At 43.1% G+C, this 21477-nt stretch overlaps 1 protein-coding gene across 7 annotated transcripts in view; it reads right to left on the minus strand.

Annotated features, from left to right (window-relative positions):
* IQSEC1 (IQ motif and Sec7 domain ArfGEF 1) overlaps positions 1 to 21477 on the minus strand; it is a 339541-nt gene that overhangs the window by 162533 nt on the left and 155531 nt on the right. The window lies entirely within an intron of this gene.

The raw sequence follows: 21477 nt of genomic DNA on the forward strand, positions 1-21477 counted from the left end.
CTGATCAGTTGAGATGCTGCTTTGTGTTTCCAGTGAAGTCCTGAGATGACAGCAAAAGAATAAAATTATAAAGTATTACCACTATTCAGAAATACTGTAGTTTTAAACATTAAAAGCTCAGTGGCTTTACATTGTCTTCCTTTTTATTGACATTTCATACTACTTAGCATGCCATTAAACATGATATTAAAAAAACCCAAAGAGAAAACCCAACATCCATTTCCTATACACTAGAGAGAGGGGAATTGCAGAAATGTTGTTCTCAACTAGTCAAAACATGATCAATTTTCAGTATTCTAAAAGCACTCTACCCTTCTGTATGCTATATGTGAGACATAGCACTTTGTTCTGTGAATGACTGACAAGTTCCACTCTATGCACCACTACATTAAACGTTCCCAGAACCTGTTTTCTACTTTCAGTCTCATGCTCTGTGCCCTTAGCAGGAACATCTCAGCTCAATTCACAATATCACTGCAGAACCTCGGAATACAGGAGCATATGCAAGTGGTACAGCCTGCAAGTAGCAGCCTCAGCAGCCTACATACGCATCCTTCCTGGAGGTGCTGGACCACAGCAGACACCTCTGCACCACCACACTGCTTTCATCCTTTGTGTAACCACTAAGCAAAACCAGCACAGCTGCTTGGAACCGGGTAATTCTCCTGTGAGGGCTTTGTGAAGGTCCATCCTGTACTCTTGCTGCCTTTTCTCACACTGGGCGTCACATTACTTAATGAAACCACTAACACAACAGTCAGCCTTCCCTTCTGCAGCTTTGTGTTCCCTGCCCAAAAGGCAACTTCAGCATCATCCTTAAGAATTACTGCAGCAGCAGGTTTAGTTAAGATACAACAAATACCGAGGTGATTGCAACTACGCTTATGTTTAAGCAGCAATATTTTAACTTGTAGTAGGATATCATGCTCAAGGGTTGCTCTCATCAAGCATGACTTCTAAACATATATATGATATAAAGTTACATTTTGAGGGTGAAACCAGTTTTTCCCTGCAGGCTGTAATAACACATTAGCCAAAGCCTCATAATGAACATCATGTTAGGAGTAATTTTTAAGTGCTTATTTGCATGCATTCTTTTATATCCCATGCACAAACTGCCATAGATCAACCTTTGCTCAGAGAGCCATAAACGTGTGTGGTCTGTGGAGGTTCATAAAATCAGCATTAGAAATGCCTTAATTATATTTACAGTAGGTATTGGTGAATTAGTGGCAAATCTTCACTTCTAATCCTAAGATTACTGGTACGTTTACAAAAATAAGCAGTGTTGTGTGAGGGGAGGAGGCCATAAATGCAGCATATGCAAGAATTAGCTCTGTGGGAATGGAAACAAACCATATTGTCCAAACAGCTTTTAACTAAAGCACTAAAGCTTCGAAATAGCTTTTAGGAGCTTATTCTACCCTATAATTTGTTTGCTTCTAGAGTTCAAGATCTGTGAATAGTGCTGGATTTTGAGGGGTGGCTTACATACGTTGGCTTTGTGGCTCCTTGTTAGTTTAACAATTGAGAAGGGTGAACTTAATTTCCTTCTAATTAAGTTTATTGCTTAACATAGCGTGTTACAGACGCGCCAACCCGCTCACTGAGCCCGACTTTTTGCCTTGCTTTTAACACGGATTTAGAAGAATCTTCTCCAAACAGTTTGGGCCTTTCTGACTATAAATAAATATTGAACAGACCCTGTCTTTGTGCAGTGACAATATGCTGTGCATGAAGAGGAGATGGTAATGAGACACACAGCGGCTCTGATTAGCCTCCACCCCGGCGCAACCTTGATTGTGGTGCCGAACGACACCGAGCGCGCGGTGACCTCAGGCGCTCCTTATGCAATCCCAAGCAGCAGGATTACAGCTTCATTAAAAGCACCTCGTTTTTCTTCCTGCAGCAGACACCTAAGGCAGGCTCCCCAGCCACCAAACGCACCAGCCGGGAGATGCATGTACTTATAAATGCATGGAAAAAAGCATGTGCCACACAGCAAACCACCCATCTTGGGGCTGTCCTAAAACATGGCTGAAAGGGTCTGTTTTACTGACATTGTTTTCTAGAAATTTCCCTGCTGCTGCTGCTAATGGGTCCCTTCCAACCCCATCACCCCTGTGAGCAGCAGCCCGGTGTCCTATTAGGAACTGTTCATCTGCTTCGTAACCGCAGTTAAAACAGCCCAGCGCACAAAAAGCCTCAGATCTGATCCATTTGGTAGCTGTCAGCACGCTCAGCAAGATCCGCCAGCACAGTGGTGGTGGAATGGCTTCACAGGTTCGGCTCTTTGAAGAGGCTGTGTTGGGGGGGGCAGCCCATGGGTTGGCTATGTCATGGGAGACAAAGCAGCTCTGGCCCTGCTTTGGGTTCCTGGGGAGCCCTTCTGCAGAGGCTCCTACAGTAACGTCTGTGTATTAGATCCTTCGTAGAGTCACAGTGTCACAGACCAGTTTGGATTGGAAGGGCCCTTAAAGCTCATCCAGCTCCAACCCCTGCCATGGGCAGGGACCCCTTCCACTAGAGCAGCTTGCTCCAAGCCCCTGTATCCAACCTGGCCTTGAACAGCCTTCTCATTCTTGTATAATTACTTGTTCAATCAAATGCAGAATCAAAGCAGCCCTGTGGAGAAAGGCTTATTCCTGGTTTGCTTATGTGAAGATCACATACGAAACTGGTGTCAAACATAGGAAAAGCTACATAAGCTGAACTGTAGAAATGTCCCTGGATGAAAGCCACTCACATATCACTGCTGGGGAGCAAGATGGAAACCAAGACATACACCAAGAGGGTTACAGGCCCAGGGAAAGTTATAGCCCAGCATTTTAACCTGGTCACCCCCCATAGATTCATCTTGCTGTTGTGGAAAACCTCCAGAGCAGACTGACAACATGAGAAACAAAGTGTAGTGGCCAAGAAAAAGACAGAAGAGACAGGAGAAATCTACTTCAAAAATCTACTGAAAGGTCTGGATTTGGGGTACAGAAAGTTAGTTAATTCTTATTCTGCTTACAGAATTATTTTAGTATAATCACACAATCACTCCACTTCTTTTTATTTACATCTAAAATCGCATTTAAATCTTTTGGGCTCTTTCCAAACCCTGCTCAAAGATGTTATGTTAATTTAAAACATAGAAATAACCTAAATCCTGAACACAGTATCATTAAGCTGCAGCAAACAAAATGTCTCATTCTACACAAAGTAATTTCAGGAATGTCTGCTTCAGGAAGAACAAAAATATGCCTATTTTAGGTTACTTCAAAACAAGGTTTGTTTCTTTTGGGTTTTAGAGCAAATTAACTGGACAGGAAAAGAAATACTGCACTGCTCTAAAGCAAGCAAGCAGGAAGGGCTAACAGCCCAATTTGTTCATGCGTAATGGGCATGAACTCAGGGTGCTTGTAGTCCAGAAAGAAATCCATACACCATCTAATGATAAGGTTATTGGAAAAAAATAACTTGTCTATATATGCACAATTACCACTTTGTACATATAAAACCTCCCGAACTCCTGTTAGCTGTAGAACTACACCCAAGGGATTGGCTGAAAACTGAGCTAAGAGTTATACCACTACTAAAGAGAAGAAACTGCAGAACTACCCTGCAACCTCAGGGGAAGGCTTGGGACAACCCTGCAGCCTGGTTTGCATCTTGAGTTTGTTTCCACAGAGTTTGCAAGGAACTTGTAGGCATGGAGTTGAGAGAATCTCCCCCAGTTTCACTGGTGAATCAGTGTATGACTGCTTTTCCTCATGCAAATTGTTGACATGTTAGAGAAAAGGCCAAGCAATCACTGCATGAACTGTAACTGAACTTGGCACGCAAAGCTATACCCAGCTGGGTTATTTGGCACTAACACGGTCAGCATGAAACTTAAAGAATGACTGCAATTACAGTCATTCTTCATAATAGCAACCACTTTCAAGGCTAAAAGATTTATACAAAATATGGACCCACACAGCTTCTGCATTACAAACTTGCTTAGAGCTTGCATTGATTTCCATCAGCTAGCGCAGAAATCACAAACAGCCCACTTCTGCAGCGTAAGATGCAGGAGAAAAATCAAACTATCACCAAGAAACTGCTGGTCTCAAATTCAGACAGTTACTGTCTTATTCAGTAGGGTTTAGGTATCCACGGACAGGAGTAAATACAATTCTGGTTGAGAGTTCTGTCCTGAAGCAAAACCCAAGGCCACGGGCTACACCTTGCACTGTGTAGTGAGCAAACCTGAGGGCACAGGGCTCCTAGAAACTGGGCATTTAAAAGACCATATTCCAAAAATGTTTTAGCAAAAGATATACTTGGCTTCCTGGTACCCGAAGCAATGATACAAGTTCTGCTTTTCTGTGATGCAAGAAACTGTTTTTCATAAATGCAGCAAAAAGTCTTACTGAAGATTACTTCTGAAACTGCCCAAGGGGGAGGTCCTGACACCATAGAAGGTGGAGAAGGAATACGGTGAGGAATCGGCGAGCTTAAATCTTGCTTTCCTCAGCTGTGCCAATAGACAAGGAGTGTTACTGATCTGGGAGACAGCATTACCAACACTCAGTTTAAACAGTCCCCTCTCTCAGTATGGAACAGTGGCAGTGTTTCTAAGATGTCTGTGACTGCAGTGAGTACCAGTAACAGAACCACGTAGGAACTATGCTCTTGCCAAGACTGGGTAAGTAGAATATAGTAATTCCAGCGGTCCAGCACCGTCTACATCATGAGCCTTTTACAGAGGATTTGTTAACTCTCCTTATGGCGTGTGAAGTTATATATGATGCTCTTACCAGGCTGAGCAGGTGATCTCCTGTGAGTCCCCACACAGACAGCTCAGGATGCTGCCTTCCCTTCTCAGGGTCCCACGGGCAATTTCCAGCCCTACAGGCTCAATTCCACTGGATAATGCTAAGTTGGGGTAGGAGCAGTCCATTTCCATCAGTGCAGATGGCTGCAACTGCTTCATTATCTGTTAACCAGAGGATAAATAAGACCACAGCACTACCAGTCTTATTGCTGACAGAGGCTGCATCTCACAAGCAGCCATTGTGCAAGCCGCAAGGAAGATTTCCAATTTGAGAAAAGCCAAAATATTCTTCTGGCATGAAAATGCACAATGGTGGCAGATTAAATAACTGTAGTTGAATCAAACCCACAGCTTGATCCTAAATAAAGACTATTTAAATATATTATCTTTTGGATAGGAAATGAAATCCACTTGGAGCATCGCAGTACAAAGCCACGCTGCCTGCAGATGACAGGTCAGAGCGTGTGCGTGTGTGAGGGGAAGGTAATTCTGAGCTCTATCAAGCCTTTGCTGCTAGAAGCAGCATGGTAATGCATGTTTTTCTTCCTGAGGAAGGGAATGCAGAATAATACATTAAATATTTAAGACACTGCGAGATACTGCTCTGTGAATAATTGCTGCTTGCCACAGTTGCTTTGTGTGAACTGGCAGCACACAGAAGAAAGGGAATGCTGTTCACTGCAGGCTGATGCTGTGATGCTCCGCACTTTTAGTTACAAAGGAGGACCAAATAATTTCTTTATATTTCAAAGCACAGCTTCATTAAATAGAAATACTTAGCCTTGCTTGAAGACAGTCTGAAGCCTGGCACTGATGAACGCTTTGGATCCCAGTCTTAGCACTCCATCTGGGAGGCAAACCCAAAGCATCTAATCATAACAGGCAGAAAGAAGGTAACAGGAGGATCATTATGAGTAGGAACAGCACTGCCCCACAGAAACAAAACTAGAAATGATATTCCAGCCTTTACATTGGTCATCAAAGTAATCCCTTCCTATGCTGTGTGAACTTGCTGTAAGTCACTTCCATGTACACTGATAGGATTCCAGGGCCTTAAGGTTGACACCCAGCATGCTTTAGCTACAAGTAAAACCCATAACCACCAAAGTAGAAAGTATTACACAGTTTCATGCCTTCCTCATGATGCTGCAAGCCAACAACACACAGAAAGCTGTGTCAGCTTCAATCTGCTCCTCTTAGCTGCTTAGTGACCAAGCTCCCAAAGCACCCACATCCTTTACAGCAGAGACAGTTCTGTTGGGTTCATCTCCTTCATGTAAGAACATGATGACTGCAGACAGTTCAAAGCCTACAGGGTCTGCTGGCGCGGAGCAGTACATGGCTGCACCACAGGAGTGGATCAGTGACAGACTTTACTCCACTTTTCATATTGGTTTACAGACTAACAGTTGGTTTCTTCTCTTCCCATCAGCAGATCTTAAATCCCCAGTTCAGAATGAGTGCTTTGAGAGAAGCCTGCAGCGTAAGGGCTTCCCATGTATCACCATATGCTGCAGGCACCTCCCTGTAGTTACATGCTGCAAACACTTAGATGCACATTACAGAAAGGTGAAGGCTGGAAGAGGAGCCTTATTCCTTGCACAGATCTGCAGGCAGCACGAGCACAGCCTCTGCTGCCAGGAGCCAATTTATCACCTACCATGACAAAGCTCCTCATGCCTTGCGCTCTCCAGAAACATCGGTATGGCAATTTAGCATTTATAGGACTTTCAACCTATTCCAGCACATTCACTTGCAATCAATGATTATTTCTCTGCACGTCAGAGAGATTTTTCTTCAACTGACTAGCATTTAACAAGCAGCAGCAGATTACAAGATACTATGGATCAATGTGTATGACCCTTTTGTTTCCCAGGAAACGTAACAGTCACACAAGCTTGGTAAGGGGATTCAAAGACCTACAACCCATGTGCTGTTTCCCTGTTACTCAGCAAAGCTGCATCTATTACATTAATTTCATCGTTTCTGTAAATGACAATTGACAGAGATAGAAGCAGATTCAGTGATTGAAACTGTAGTGCACCGCATCGGTCTGCCAGAGGTTACGATGCTTCTTTTGAATATAAAAAACAACCTTTTTATCACTACATGTGCACAGTAAATGCTTTAGTAATTCTACTCCTTCAGTAGGCAGCAAACCTACTGAATTGAAACTGGGGTTAAGACTTTTTTTTCAAAGCATCATTGTTTTCTGCGAGGAAAGACTTAATAAACCTTAGTTGAATAACATACAACCAGAAAACACCCACAGGACCTGAAAACAAGCACGGCTGGAGCTCCGTCAGCATCTCTATGGCAGAACAAGTGGGGTCAGCAGCACGCACGCTGGAGGCAGGATGGGGAAGGTTCAGAGCAGCCCAGGCAGTAGGAAGGAAGCAGAATTGTTCAGCTAGCTGGCAGGTGTATGAATTCACGGAGGCACACTGGCTGCCAAGCACACCCGAGAGGTTGGGACAGGGATTTTCCTGGCAGTACCACATGGATCCTGCGGGCTACAGGCGCGGGGCAGTAGTGGGAGCACAAACCTGGGGTTCTGAACAAGCCTGCTCTGCAGTGCTTGTCCCACACTCAGAAACCCCAGCTGTAGGAAGTGATGCCAACGCTGGTGTGTGTAAGGAGCACATCTAACTAGCATGTGTATTTACATGTTTGTGTGTGAATATATATGTGGCTCTTTCACGGACACCCCCTTGTCGTGGGGAAAGAGCTTGCGTGCCCTTGTGAGGTTGGGAGCTATGCTGGTGGTGGCATATGCCTCTGGTAGGGTCTCCCATGCCAGACAGGTCTCAACTGAAGGGTCAGACAACGTGTGTCCACGGGCAGGATGGGTTAACTAGCCTTCGGGCAGCTATCACAGAAGAAGGACAGCTCTAACTGCAAACCCGGGCAGAGGGAGCTTGTTTAGGGTACCTCACCTAAAAAACCCACTGCGCAGGCCTGACGGGTTTACCCACACTTGCAAAGCCCTGTAGCAACAGGCGAGGGACAAAACAGCAGGGGATAAGGTGCACTGGAAGCTGCAGACCCAGCCCTGCATGCAGGCGGTTCAGGACTTTGGTTGCTCAAGACTGACCCAGGAGATGACAATCTTGTTTGGCAACATCCTGAATGACCAAAGCTTCGTTTGCGAAGTCAAGCCATGATGATGGTGATGATGATGATGATATATGCACACATGCACTTATATAGTATACAAAAAACCTGAATTTACCAACTTACTATTTTCACTACCCTGATTTTCATAATAAGAGGAGCCAGTTGAAACCATAGTAAGATGACTATGTGCTTTATGTAACTTCAGATTAGGGGTTGCCACATTTATTCTAAGTTTCAAACAGCATTTACAGTCGATCAGCTCAGGGTGACTTTGTACCTACAGAAATTAGCACAGCTTCAATGTAAACCAATCATGAGACTTTGCAGTTCCAGATATGTCTGAGAGGGCCAAAGGTCCTGACTGCCCTCTGCATGCAGTTGTACATGCCTGGAGACGAATCCTACTTGGGAAACTACTACATATGTGTGTGTATATATATATATGTGTGTATATACACACACGGACATATAATACTGAGAAATTGTTCTGGAAAAGCCCTTGAAACACAAAGAACACGGAAGGAAAATGTCAAAGTCCCTGAAGAGAGTAAGCTTTAAATGGATCTTCCCCATTCTTCAATTTCATACTTAATAGCAAAAGACTATTACACCATTTAACTTTTTAGTACCAGAGAATGAGATGAAACAAGCACCTGGCAGAAACTGGTTCATCTTGCACACCAGGCACCACTTCATCTTCATCTCTAGCTTCCACAGCTACATATTTTACTACTCCAAGTACTGATAGATAAAGCATCTTCCATGGAGACTAATAAAAATCATCTCCCAGATTTTACTGTCCATGGCTAACTGCAGACTTTCTCAAGCTGGACTAAGTTTTGTGGCTAAGAAGAGCCTAGTGAAACATGAAAGCAAAGCTCAGGATTCATTTAGCCTCATCTGTAATCAAGTGACAGGCTTCCTGCTGCTCCACTTACACACCTAAACCCTGGCCTCACTTGCTGGCTCTTTGATCATCCTTCAGTCTTTGATGAGAAACGGTAAAGGAGCTGACAATGCCTATTACTCAGTTGGTTTCAGTTTTATTTTGCTGAACGCTATTTTCTTGCCTAGAAGCACCAAAGTAATCTAACCTAGCAGTTTGTAGGAAGTGCTACTACTGGTCAGATCTGACTTGGAATTCAGTTTGTATCGGCAGCCGAATTACACAGATTTTCATTGAACTCCCCCAAATCAGAACAAAACATTTTAAAAAGAACCTCCAATAACAAAGTCTGAATTTAAAGCAGAAGACACATCTCTGTGGCCTTCTGAAGAGCTGAACACATGGGGAGAGCACCTCGATCTCAGGCTGAACCCTGGAGGCCCCACCAGCGATCCCGTGGCTGCCAGGGGCAGCTGATGGCAGCGGCGCAGCTGAGAGCTCACCCGCTAACAAAGGACAAAGCCGAGTGGAATCGCTTTCATCAGGCACCTCGTGACCAAGGAGCAAACAAACTTGTTTGTCAGCAGCATCTGCCACATGCAGGAGACCAAGCAGCGGGTGCGCTGCCATCCCTGCCAGTGCCGCAGCGCGGCCCCTGAGCAACAGCACTGCTTGTAGCATCACGAAACAGGATTAGTTCATTAACATTTCTTGATCGAGATCCATTATCTGCACAACACCGGCCTCTGGCAAAACCTTGTCATAAAATATCAATTACAACTAACTGAATTCTCCATAAAGATGGATTTAATTGAGGAAGAGAGCAAGATAGGTGTCAATATTAGCTCATGTTCAGGTGTGCAGTGCTTCAGTGATTGGCTAGAAAAGAACTCAGAGGTTAATGAAATGTGACATCATTTCGTCAGGAAAAACTGCTTACATTAACGGGTCATAAACTGGGCTGATTTTACGCATTTGTTCTGTGAATGCGTCAGCCAAAAATCACTAAAGGCCAGAAAGCATACAAATAACATCAAAATAAGAAAACCAAGTAACTGTGATGGGCATGGAAATAAAAGCACTTGCTTGAAACACTCAGAATTATAGAAAGGGGGATAATTTTTATGAAAAATATAATGTACAAATTTTCACTTGAATATGGAAAGCAAATGGAACTGTAGGAAGAAACTGTTCTCGGTTATTTGCGCTTTGAGCTTCCCAGCCTATTGAGTAAATACTGATAATTGCTTCCAAACTCTTTAAAATCTCATCCCAGCTCTACAGAGAAAGCAGCAGCACTGTCCTGGGTTCAGCAGTAGCAGTCATTTTTCTCCTTCTTAGTAGCTAGTGCAGTGCTGTGTTTTTGACTCAGCCTGGGAACAGTGCTGATAACACCGCTGTTTTTAGTTGTGGCTAAGTGATTGGTCATACAATAACCAAATTAAAGCATTCATTGCAGATAAAGATGCTATCCGAGCACAAGAAGGAAGCCATACCGATCAGGATCTTTGCAAGCTCTCACCCTTATTAGCACCCCGATTTAACAGAAGCTGTCCTTCACAAGTACCCAAATGTTTACTATACACTTACCATGCAAACCAAACCATACTAGCAGTATAGCTACTCTTTCCTTCTGACCCTGCAGCATTCTGTTGTGAAAAGCAGAAATAACTCTGAGCAAGACCCTCCCATCCCCAGCGTGTCTCCAGTTTTAAGGGTCAGTAAAGGAGCATCTCTGTGTTCCAGGGTAGAAACTGAACAGCAGCAGGACTGAGACATAAAAGGTCAACTAGCAGCAGAGAGCAGGAGGCTGAGTTTGATCTGGACATAGCCAGGAAAAGCTCTCGCTGAACTCACTAGCTGTTGTTTCTCCTTGTGGATTAACTCAGTTAAGTTCTGCCTCCTCTTTATCTATCCATTTTTGGCAGCTCATCATAACCTGCGATCCCTGTTCACAGCCACGAATCCACCCCTACCTTGCACATTCAGGTAATCCTGCCTGGTACTGGGGCCTCTATTCTAAAAGGGAAGCAATGTGTCCTTCACCAAGCACAGAGAGGGGGAAGAGGGGACTAAAACCCCACCAACTCTCTGCTCAGCTGAGTCACATTAAGCTATTACTGTGCAGATGATTCAAACTTTCTGCAGCTGTGCTGGATCTCCCACCCAGCACTGGGCAACCGCTGTGCATGCTCTGTGGAGTTAAAAGAAAATGGAAAACATACCTGCAGATGAGAGAAGAGGTTCCTCAAGCCAAACGCCCTGTATGCACATACAGGGGTGCACCCTTGACTGAGTTACTATAATTAATTCAGTAGAGACAGAACAGTCAGGTTACAATTCCTGCTGCTTTGACAGCAGGAACATCTATCGAGCAGTTTCTAATAATTATTCATTTCTTTATTCAGAAACCCACCAGACACCACCTCTGGATTAGATCGCTGACAAAATCTGTTGGTGCTCAGAAGCATCACTGTGCTTGTCTTGTTCTCACTCTCCTCTGTAAGTGCCCATCAGACACCTGACAGCTGGATGTGGAGCACCCCCATGGCTACATGTACATTGTTAAACACACCTTCCCCTGCACATAGTCTGTGTTACAACTTCAGAGCTAGAGGCAGACCAAACCACGCAAACAAACAACGTAATAATCATAAAACATATAAATGACCTTGGCTGTAGGGCATGTGATATATGCATCCATCAAATACTTCTCCATCTCCGGTGTTAACTGCATGCAAAAGTAAGCATAGGTGGCTTCCTCCTTCGGTTTCATCCACAGCTCCATGTAAGGGAACAAGCCACATCTGTAACGACCGAGCCGGGCAGCTCAGGGCCAGGCTGCATTGGAGCTCCCTCTAGCCATCACTTTAGGCACGATCCCCCTGCTGTAAAACACCTCGACAACTCCGGCAGCGCTCACGATCCCGGTAACAAACGGACCATAGTAAGGACTATCACAGGTGCCAGCACGGATATTTTGGGAGCTATATTTTGTAAGAAATCCCTGCTCCGTTACAACACATGAGGTGAAGAAGGCATCGGTGCTGCATTCCCAAATGGCCTGGTTCGCAAACCAGTATTTGGTAAGGTGAATGTCTCCCTCTCAGACCTGTGAGTCAGGAGGTTTCCGAGGGCCTAAGCCTGTTCTGAAGTTCTAAGTCGTTCTGAACGTGTGCAGTGAGCAGCCACGTCCCTGCCTCTGTGTCACCTCAAATGCTACTCCAGTGCTGCTTCATTCTCATGAGCACACGGCATTCCGCCATCCCCAGGTACTGCTCAAGCAAGGCGCTCCCTTGGCTGTAAACTAGATACCTAATTCAAATTCATTATGAATGTTGAGTTGCTGGAAATTGTGGCAAATCCACAGCTGGTGGAAGGGCTAAGAGAGACTTCTAAAAGCTTGCTATCAGTCATGCATTAGACCTCTGCTCTACTCCATTTCCCAGGGAGTCACTACCTCTCATGTTACACAACGTTTCACTTCAGCTGCTTAAAGTTTTGGGAAATGAGTCCCTAATTTCTCCCAGTTGAACTGGGTTTTTGCTCCATCTAGTGGTGCACAAAAATCCAAACCTTACAAGCACGGAGTCCTCGCACGCTCCTCTGGGCTGTCCTGACGACTTCCACAATCACCCACAGAGAGAAAACAGTACGTGTATGTGCAGAAAATAACAGCAAGTCAGTAGCTGCTCTGCAAAGCCGAAGTCTCACTCACCTATTTTAGGCAAAACCACCCTAAAGAATGCAAGAGCTAAGTGTGTTTGGCAAAGGAGAACTCCACATTGCAGAAGAAAACCACAAAGCCATGATAGATGCAAGTGCCTAAAGGTGCTGAAGGAGAAGTGCTCTAACTGAATTCTCCCAAAGCAGCTTTTCTCCACTCCTTTGAGGTCCTGAAGGAAGAAATCTGGTCTATAGAAACACAAATCATTTCTACTCTACTTCCATACTAGGATACACGTTAGGACAACCTTCACTCTTCACAAAGCCAAGGCAAATTCATTTAGGAATGAGGAGAAAGAGGAAAATTTTCCACTGGTACCTTTCTGTTTTATAACAACGAGCTGCATTTAGGTCATCTGCTTCTAAACCCTGGTTAACTGAAGGAGAACCCCTACTAGGCTCTGCCGCTGGATCCTGAGCTTCGCAGCATGTTTTATTCAGCCAGCCATCACTTATTTACATGGTGAAATGTTTACTGCTGCATTTCTGACTTGCATTGCTTCTCTCTCTGCTCCACAGAGAGCAAGTGCCATGATTTGGTGGTACAATGGATACCAACTCAGATTGCTTCAAATGCCAACATTATTTACCCTTAATTGGAAAGCTACCAGACAGAAACCAGTCAGTGACAGTGTCCTGCTACAGCTAATACCACTGAGCAGTCTTTGACTTCGTCTTCTCCAGAGGTGCACCATTAGCTACAACCAACTCAGGGTAATTGGCTGCTGTCTCTTCAAGGCAGAAGGGCTGGCACCTAGAGTTGCGGAGGTTAATTTTCATGTTTAAATAGGGGTTCCTCTTTGTTTTCCTTCACGCAGATAGAGAAAAGATACTTATTGAAAGATTGGCCAAATCCTACCCTATGGAAGAGAGTAATTACAGTGCTTCAGTTCAGTGCACTGAGTAGAGAGAGTTAATTAGTGTTTACATAGATAAGCAAGTCAAAATATCAGACATCCCTTCTGCTTCTGTCTTTGGGAAGCAACTCAGAAACTCTTAATTATAGCAGCACAAGACCAAAACTGTGATCAACACTCAAACATGTGAGTGTTCCACCCCTCTCAGTAAACACCCGAGCACTTCCAAGGATATAATTAGCTGCAGGGATCTACTACACAAGTTTGGCATACATAATTTCCAAATTTTACAGTGGGAATGGTAGCAGTTCATATACATTGTAATGCCAAGTGACTGAGAAACACCTGAAACTGAGGAACACTCAATAGCACATAGTAGAAGCAGCCATATATTGTTTTCAGTCTGCAGTCACAATAAAGGATGTAGACAAACTTGCAAAATCATGAAGGCAGATTAGCCTTCTGCAAGCAAATTCCTCCTTAGGCCTTGGATGCTTCACAACCATACCTAAGGCAATCACAAGAAAACATTTAACAGGAAGGACAGAAACAGTAGACCAAATCTAACTGAAAAGCAAATAACCTGTATTCTGGATTTTATATCGATTCCTTTATATGGTTTTATGATCAGTCTCATAAAGCAAGCACATTATGCAGCGTGACATAGCCTCATGCTACCTTCACAGTTCTTCTCTTCTTGACCCTGATGATTCCACTTCTACCCCATCCTCAAAGCCACGTGTAACTACAAACAAACATCACCTTTTCACCTCCACGTTTACATGAGCTCCAAACAGTTTGTAGTATTTTAACTCACGATAGCAACAGCACACTTAAAAGGCCCCCCAGTCAGTTTTTCAAGCTTGCTAGCTTCAGGCTAGTAAATGCCACGTCATAGCAAATGCTTCCTGGTATATCTGCTTGAGCTGTTTAAGTCTGGAAGAGCCAACCAGTAGAAATCCTCCAGTTATTTTAGAGCCATGAGAAGTCTCTGGAAAGATGTAATCAACAAAGTGCCTTCTGGGCAATGGTAACTCAGACTCTATTCTTAGACACCCATGGACATGTTCACATTTCCCTGGTTGCAGTTACAGGGCCATTCAATTACAAGTTTATTCCCCTTTAATGACAATCTTGCTCACAGCTTAGAGAAAAATATTATCATCAATTAGGTAACAGCATGAGTAATGATCTTGTACTTCTGCTAATGCTTAATACAAGACTTTCACAAACACGGGCAGACAAAACTATAAGACAGACCTCAAAGAAGCTTAGAAATGTAATCACTCATAGCTGGAGTATCTGCTGTAACAACATACATGTGCTAGTTCCTCAGCATAATCAAAAAGCAAAGAAAGAATGGTCAATGTCTGCATAGCAAAATTCCTAACATCTCATGATGGTGTTTGTCCAGTCTTGAAACCAACTTCTAGGACTGTTAGCAGTGAAAACAGCCTAATACAGATGCTATGAAACAGCTTCCCTCCCATCCATAACCTCAACATTTGGGAGAGAAGTCAACACTAGTTTGTACCCTTTATACCACATGACCCTGTACACACAGTGACAAAACTCACAGTACACTTAAAGACTTATGGTACTGTTTATTTTAGTTCAAAATAAACTGTGCATTTTAGGTACTTGTTTACAGTCTGCATGTGTTTTAGATACTGGACACAAGGACGAGAGCTGTAGAAAAGCATGGAGAGGAGATTACCAAGCATCGATGGCAAAAACATATGGCTGTGCCATTCTGAGTAACTCAGACTCAACATGAATCACAATCCTATGGCATCCATGCAAGTGTCAGTCCCATACACACCAGTAAGAGGAGAGATGGCCTATACAGATGTAGCACTGACTGCACACTTAGCGACCCCGAGCTTCGCTGTCATCTTGAAGATGGACTACTAGACCCCGAAGGTGGACAGCAGAACTGGTGCAGAACATTATCTTCCCTGCCAAGGAAGAGGGGGGTGAGAAAGGAAAAAGACAGAGGAACAGAATCACAGGGAACAGCATTAGGAAAATGTAGCTTTAGATTTTATTGGTTTTGTTTTTAAATCTACAATTAGTGTCACCTGTTTGTAAGTACCACCCCACTGACCCATTTCACTCTCAGAGGCAGAACTTGCAACACAACAGAGAACAACCAAATGAGCCTAGGCCAACACTCAGAGTTAAACTCTGAGGCAAAAGGTATTTTGAAAGGGCAGTTTCTGGTTTTCCCGTAAGAAAAAATTGCATTAAGTGGTCGTATACATACCCAGCCTATTGTGGCCATGGCTCCTTTATTTTTAACATGTTTAAAAGAAACTTCCCACAGGTATTTTCACTGCCCATATTCCACTGAAAATGCGGAACAGATGCATTCCCCTTCTGCTGGTGATTTACACACAGAAATATTGATGATTATCAGACCAGCACTTTACTCCTCCCCCACCTTCTTTTTCAGTAGAAGGAAGAACTCTGTTTCCATGCAGAGTTGCCAGCATCATGAATGGTGCTACAAACCAGAAGGCATGAAGGCTATTAAAGGAGCAGTTTGGAATACCTACATCTGTAATGCTATAATGTGCTTTATGGCGTGTGGAAGAAGGGATGCCGGCTTAGCAGGAGGCTTGCACGAGGTCACTTCTTTATCAGTAACACAACCACGAGTGGTCATTTCCTTTAAACTAAAAACAAGCTAAAGGAGGAGGATGGAAAGGAACAGAATGAAGAAAACTAAGAAATCCAAAAAGCAAATAGTAAATTCCATGATATTCTACCAGCTGCTGACTGTTTTCAACCCCATTCACCATTTCTGCATTGCTAGATCACGTAGGCATCGAGTGGAAAATTACAAGTATTACTATAATTACCCCAGCTTTCCTTTGCCATAGGGTTTGAGCACAGATGCCTTACATAACCATCTGAACCTCATACTGGCTTAGCACCGAGTCCACAGTGCGCTCAGGGTTCAGATCCATTTTGCTCGGTTCAGCTGCATGTTGCACCATTGCTGTAATACACTGCCTGGTCTGAGCTATTCTGCTTCCACTCCTTTGCTCAATTTGGAACAGTATCATCAAACTTTTAAATCTCTGCCTGTTATAAAGGAGGCTGCAGTGCTTAAATGTGCTAAGTTATAAAGCTAGGCAATTGCTATTCAGTTGGAAATAAGATGCCTATTCAAGCTTCTTTTGGTGCAGAAAATGACAATCAGTTGTATCAATAGTACAAAGGAGTCTGAAGTACAACTCCTGTGCTATGGCTTCATCTGTGACTAATCATTGATTGGGAAACTATCACAGGACTGAGGAGTCTGTTGTGCAGCGTGGGATGTCTAGATAGATGCTTGTGTGAAGGACATGTGAAATACTTGCTATGTGTATAAGCCTAGGAAACACTGCAGTGCTCATCAGTGGAAACAGTAAAGAGAGTTGCAAAGAACCACATTCATCTGTAAATAGTTACTTTTCACTTCCAGGAATCTAATCAGAAAGTTCCCAGTTTTCCCTCTCTGTGCCTAGTGTGCAAGGATTCCCACTGTGCTCTTGAAAAAAACTTCTGAAAACCCAAAACACTCTGATAGGATATAGAAGCATCTGTCAGCCAGACCTCACTGTATGTTAAGCTTCCGCGTTAACCAGTTATGGCAACAACATAGCTACTATGCCTACCAGTGGCTCAGACAAAAAGAAATAGCACAATCAATCCTTCTAGCATCTTCCATACAGTGGTTTGTTGCACGTAAGCCAACATTACCTGGTGAAACAAAGATTCCACATTAAAATTTCACAGAAGTACAGTATTGTCAGAATAATGTTTTTACCTCCCAGAGGTGCTGATTAAACATTAAGCAGGTAGAGACTGCAAGAAAATGATGGGGTTTCTTTGGTACTATAACATCCTTTGCATTAGCTTTTTGTTTTCACAGGTATCACTGGGGAAAAGAAAACAAAAGAAAAGAAAAATCTCTAGCTTCACGCTTTTGAAATGGTCTTTGGTCATGATAAGGGCATCTGATTTTATATGAGAAGAACAGAAGGTAAAGTGGATGGAGAAAGCAATGAGTGACAGCCAATATCTCATGCAAATCAGAACAAGGAAATCATAGTTATGAATAAACACATCAGATGAAAAGATGCTTAGATATTAGTGGTAAGCAAATCTGACCACAGTTGCAGTTGCATGTATCAGCCTATTGCATATCCATACAAAGAATACAGATATGAATATGACTTTATATTCCCGAGCATGTACACTCTTTTACATGATATCTTCCTGTGTGCAGCATTCCTACAACTATCTCTGCCGTAACACTCATCATGTAAACGTGAGTAACTGACAGCTACAGCAGCATCAGGGCTACAGAGCATGAAATACAAAACCGAAGGCAAAAAGCCCAGCAGAGTAGGAAGCCTTCTGCAAGGGTGGGCTGGTGAGCTCTCCTCAGACTGTAAATGAACTTGCATGTTCAGGAGTGGTGTAAAGAGCTGAGTAACCTGAACGTTCATCTGATAGGCTCCAAGTTGACAACTGTAAGGTGCATGGTATTGGTATAAGGTATCTAGCACCTATAGGGACATGCTGAAGTACTAACTGAGGCTTGCTTAGAAAGATGTGTTTAGAAAACTCTGGGAACAGACTGCTCCTCAAACAAGAAACCAGATGATGAAACTTATTGTCTCTGAATGCCATTTTACCTCCGGGCCTTGCTTTGCACATACACTAGCTGGAAGGCCACTGAGATATTCCAGGCCATACCAAGCAAGAGGCTCAGCAGCTGAAGGACAAGACTATGAGGATCCAGGCCCTTTTGGAAGCCACTCTAGGCTGTACCACTGCCTCCTTTACTTAGTCCTTCACACCCGACATAAAACCTGTATTCAAATGATCACTAACAAATATAGCTCATGGAATATGCAGCTTTGAACTAGAGTATGTTGTTTTTAAGGCTCTACTTTAGGAGGCAGGAAGGGAAAGGGAGTCAAACAAACCAACTACAGACTTCACTGGGATCTTTACTATTTGTTTAATTTCCAGACAAAAATAACTCAAAAAGAGCAAACAGGAGGCATATGGGCTAACTGGAACACAGACAAATACCTAACTGGGAGGACATGATATGCTCAGGCTTCCTAAGACTTGGCTTGTAGTCGAAGTATGCAAGATAACTTCTATTATTTCTGTCTATTTTGAACACTGTAAAATGATCAAGCAAGGGATTACTGCAATAGCTGCAGTTATTAAAAATGCATTATTTCCCTATTAACAATTCAAAACAGATGCCAAAGATCGTCTTGACTAGAAATAAAACCGCTGGAGTGAATAAAACATCCAGCAATTACCTAAGAGCGAATCAGAGCTGCTCTGTGTCACTGTAGTGCAGTCATTAAGTGCTGCTTTCTGAGCAAATTTAATTTTTAATTCTGGGCTGCAAAATTAATCCCTCTGTGCATCTTCTAAATAAAGCTTCAAAACTGCACTTAGACTGAAGCATCCCTTTCTGTTAGCTCTGCTTCTAATGACTCCTATTTATAAACTGATAAACGGGAAGACTAAAAGCTAAATTTAATACTATTACATGCATGTGGAAATTTAAAGCCCAGTCTTGTCAGTGTTCTAGTAGCTGATTTTCATTCACAGCAATAGGATTCCCAGGTAGAGGTTGCTCACAAAGCCAGGTGCATAATTTGTTCTGATAGTTTGAGATTGTAGATGTAGTGATGGCAAGGTGCAATATTCCATTTGGATACAAATATTCAGTTTGGATTCAGTTTGGATTTGGTATCTGAAGGGGGCCTATAAAACTGTAGGGAGTGTAGGGACTCTTCATTAGGGACTGTAGTGATAGGACAAGGGGTAACGGGTTAAAACTTAAACAGGGGAAGTTTAGATTGGATATAAGGAGGAAATTCTTTCCTGTGAGGGTGGTGAGGCACTGGAATGGGTTGCCCAGGGAAGCTGTGAATGCTCCATCCCTGGCAGTGTTCAAGGCCAGGTTGGACAGAGCCTTGGGTGCCATGGTTTAGTGTGAGGTGTCCCTACGCATGGCAGAAGGGCTGGAAGTTGATGATCTGAAGGTCCTTTCCAACCCTAACCATTCTATGATTCTATGGTACCACAGCCTCAGAAATTTAACAGAAATTAAACCAAATTCCTGACGTGAGGAAGGCTCCAACAGCCTGGTTCTAACACACCACCACATTTGTGAGAAGGGTACTACTTGGGACATGTCCTAGCCTCCTTTCCTAGAAGAGGCTGGCTGCACCTTTTCCATACTCCAAACTAAGGAGCTGAAGACAGCTCCAGCCCTGAGACTTCTCTTCTCCAGGCTGCACAACCCCTATTCTCTCAGCCTATCCTCACATGCTGTGGCCCCCGGATACCTTGATGGCCCTTTCCTGGGCTTGCTGCACTATTCTGTTGTCTTTCAAAAAGCCAGATGCTCCTAAGGAGGTTTCGCATGTGGTGACAAAAGGGAGGAATGCCTCTGTCAGCCTGCTGGCACTTTGTGGCTGGCCACTTTGCACAGGCACACTGCTGCTCATTAATATCTTTTGCAAAAGCTCATCTTAATCCCAAAGTAACTTGGGTGTTGGGGTGGGGGAAAGAGGTAAGTGGAGAACAAAACCGTATCAAACTGCCCTTGTGCTGCTGGTAGACCTGATAGCCATGAAAAGGGGTGAGGGAGATACTGAGCTCTTTAAGTTTCCGGGCGGCCAATGACCAACCCATTGGTTGCTCCATCACAATTAGGTGATTACAGACAACAGTACTGTCTATGAATTGTAGGAAGTTCTCATATCTCCGCCAATCACAGCTGAGTTATGGCTATATATATATACATACACTTGGAGAGTTTGAGACCTAAGCTTCCTTGACAGCAAACAAGGTCAATGACAAGTTCTTTCACACACCCCAATCCTTAAACAAAAGCTGAAGGTCTTATGGCCTATGTTTGGACATTATCCAAATCTGCATGTTGTTTTAAGCATTAGCACTGTAAAAGCAGTCCATGCTTTGCAGATTCAGCCATACTTCGGGCATTTATTGTTTATTGCACAAAGGCAAAAAGACAAAAAAATGTAGAGGATTTTAGGATTTTTTTAAGCACAAAGTTATGCTGCTCTGTTTAAATTGCAGAAGAAATACTACTGATAAAAATGACAACCTACATGAAGCAAAATATTGAAACATTCAAGAAACATTCCTATAGGAAGCTCTCTATCAAAGTCCTTAGAACTAAAGCATTATAAACTCAGGCCAAAAGAAAAAGAAAAGCCTCATTTAAAAGCAAGTGGGGAATGTAATAGTGTTCAGACTCCGCTCCTCACCAGGAATACCAAGTTCTCTTACAACTCAACTATGGATTCACTACCACCAAAGAAAACCAAAAGCTCAGATGGGAGGGAAAAAAAAACCAAACATACAAACAGATGCTGCAATGTAAAACAACAGGATGAATCCAAACATGCATGGTTAGAGATAACTAAGAGATGACAGATTCAAATCACAATTATGTTTATGCATTTACAGATTTAGGATTCATTCTTTGTTTTTGTCTTTCCTTATTACCAGTGTAAAGCGATTCGATTTTTCAGCACCAGACTTCCAATATTGTGATATTAATATTATTCATGAGCTGGCAATTATCACTGAGTTAAATACTAACAGTACAAGTAAAAATTAAAGACAATGTTTTCATAACATGCACAATTGCTGAATGGTTTTCACATTTCTAATCACATTAGCTGTCCTTCCACACTTCTGTAAGATGAATTAAACACTGGCACTGACAATCTATTGTGCTAAGATGCAGAATTACTGCTCTCCACATTCCAAAGAGAACTTGGAAAACACACGGTTAAGACATCTACGTTAAATGGAGCATTCTTAGCTGGAAAAAATAGATATCTTTTATACATTCAGGCAGACTCTGTTTGGCATCAAGGCCTGTGTCTGCCTAAAACCTCCTTACTTCTGCTCCAACCAGAAGGCAGTGCTGAGCCTCTGGCAAATCCATGCCTTTAGCCTTCAGAGTGCCACAATGCATGGCTCACCTCTCATTCTCTCAGGAAATAGACTGAGGTTAAAAA

Source organism: Pezoporus flaviventris, unplaced genomic scaffold, assembly GCF_033815535.1.
Source record: "Pezoporus flaviventris isolate CSIRO_AGI_PZ_B2104156 unplaced genomic scaffold, CSIRO_AGI_Pfla_v1 ptg000073l, whole genome shotgun sequence".
NCBI lineage: Eukaryota > Metazoa > Chordata > Aves > Psittaciformes > Psittacidae > Pezoporus > Pezoporus flaviventris.